The 2,440-nt window shown below is 48.4% G+C and overlaps 1 long non-coding RNA gene across 1 annotated transcript; it reads right to left on the minus strand.

Annotated features, from left to right (window-relative positions):
• Positions 1–308: 308 nt before the first annotated feature.
• Positions 309–911, minus strand: LOC119351898. Its single transcript, XR_005170087.1, has 2 exons — positions 810–911; positions 309–721 (listed from the first exon to the last, which is right to left on the minus strand). It is a non-coding gene; the product is annotated as an uncharacterized LOC119351898 (long non-coding RNA).
• Positions 912–2,440: the final 1,529 nt, after the last annotated feature.

A 2,440-nucleotide genomic window follows, 5' to 3' on the forward strand; every position in this document is an offset into this window, starting at 1 on the left:
GTGTATCATAATGAGATACTCCTGGGCCTCAGTATGGAGTAGTAGCAAGTAGTATGTGAATTAGGTACCTAGTGTGTACGTAACTAGGGTATGGAGTATCTGCTTTATTGGAGTACGAGAAGAGTATGTCAATGAAATTAAATTAGAGTATAATTAAGTGTGGCAATTTGTATGTCCATGACATACCACTAATCCACTATGGAAGTTAGTTTATTCATCACACGGGGAGAGTATATTCAAGAAGGTAATATGGTGTATAATGAAGAACGACAGTATGGAGTATAATACAAAAATTCTACTATGAACAATTCAAACTAAAAAAAGCATAGTATGAAGTATATCTCTTAGTATATCACATCAATGTGCAAAATGGTACAACTGATTCATCATATACACTATTGTCTTCCTCCATCGTTGCATGTGGCCATGTTCTAACACGTTGTCTCACTATGGAGTTTGTTGTGCCAGCATATCTATTGCAACCGTACGTTGCCGCCACGACGGAGCAGTATCACTCCGTTGTGTGTCGTTTATGTCGCCATGCCCGCCACCGCGCCAGGACAGTCAACCAGTTACCTATCAGCTGTGAGCAGTTGTACATCGTTATTGCCGCCGCCGTGCGGGAGCAATCTCATGTGGGATGCTCCTTGTAAATTACCACGCTTCACATCCTTGGTCTCGCGTCGCCGGCAAACTCTCAGATGAGTATGCGCTCTCACATCTAGAGGAAGATAGCAAATCCAGATACATTAAAAAGAAATTACCAAATCCAGGGAAAGCTAATGTTCTCATAAAATATTGATGTGTACCTCTTTGTCATTACTAATTCACATTCTCCGCCGCCGCACCTGATTTGGAGCAGCAACATCGCCGCCGGACCGCCGCCGCCGTATATACTTCTTGGCGTCGATATAAAAAACTGGTCAACAAACCAATGATCTTGTGGGCACGGTCCCCTCTAATCTACCATTTTTATAGCCAAGAAAATAGGGACTTCAACTAACAGCTCGAGCGGGGCAGCTGCATCCACCTTTTTTCGCCAGCAACCCGTTAATATTAGCACCAATCTAAATGCAATCCGAGGGTAACGGTGGTGGGGGTAACTACCACCTAATGGTAGGATGCATTTTTTCTATATTATATATTATATATATAGAGTAACACTATTCTAATCCCAAAATTAGAATAGTTATACTAATCACAACGCGCCCTATAAGGAGCCACAGAGCTGTTCCAGAACTCCAGACCAACCACATCGCCAACTCCCACCATCCACCACGATCGCCGCCCGCCTCCCACTCCCTGGCGAACTGGCCCCCACCTCTGAATCTCGCTTCCCATGGCATCCGGCGACCGGCGCCTCCGGTGAACTACCCCCCTTCCCCCACCCCTCCGCCTCCAGACCTCGCTTGCACAAATCCCCGGTGATTGACTTGTTCCTGGATCGGAGAAAAAACTGCCGCATCCCGCCGCCCCTTCCCATCGCGTCGACTGCATCCCACACCACCCGCGCACCTCCGGCCGTCCGCCCGCCGCCCCATCCCTGAGCGCGCATCCCGCCGTCAGCGCACACCTACCGTCACCACCACGCGACTCTGCAGTTGTCCGTGTGGCCGCAACGCCCTGCTGCCCCACCCCAGTCGGTGTGTTCCTCAATTGTGAGAGCCGCTGCCAAGCTCCGGCCGCGGACACCATGGCCGGATCTCTCTGCAACCACACACGGCATGACAGCGCTTCGCTAGAACCTCGCAACATTTCTCCCACCGGTTCCTATGCTGCCAAAGCTGAGAGAGAGAAGGTCGATATGTGCAACCGCTTCAGTTCAACCTACCCCATGCAACCAACGGCGTTGCCATCGGCCTGCTGCGTAACGTCGACCAAGCGTCATCGTCCCACACCACGGAGAGCACGCAGTCCATGTGTGCAGAATGGGAAGGATGACGAACAACACCTAGTGCCGCCACAGCCTCCGCCTGCATATGTTTCTCTACTCCCCCGGCAGTTGCCACTAGGAACTAATTCAATTCAACATTATGCTTGTGCCATGTAGGCTACAGAAGGATCAGCAACATCGCATTTCTTATTATGGTTGTTTGTTTTCTGAATTTATGCTACTACCGGCACCACAGAGAAAGAAAATTGCACTTCTCAATCTGCATTTCTAACTGAATCTGAACTTCTAAAAGAAAGTAAAGTACAAAAAATAGATAAATGGGGATAGACAGTGGCAGCGGGCATAACTCGAAAGAGGTATAGGTTGGCTTCAGTTTATAGTACAGTCAAACAAGAACGAACGACACTGAAACCGCCAACTACTAGACGAACATCTAAAATTTTCCTAGGGCCAGCTCGTCAAAGAGCAGCATAGCGAGCTCCCATGTGTGGTGGCTAGCTTTCTTTCCTATTTTATGTATTCCTTCCCAATTACTGAGAATGCAAA

The sequence above is a fragment of the Triticum dicoccoides genome, chromosome 2A, assembly GCF_002162155.2.
Source record: "Triticum dicoccoides isolate Atlit2015 ecotype Zavitan chromosome 2A, WEW_v2.0, whole genome shotgun sequence".
In the NCBI taxonomy this organism is placed as follows: Eukaryota; Viridiplantae; Streptophyta; class Magnoliopsida; order Poales; family Poaceae; genus Triticum; species Triticum dicoccoides.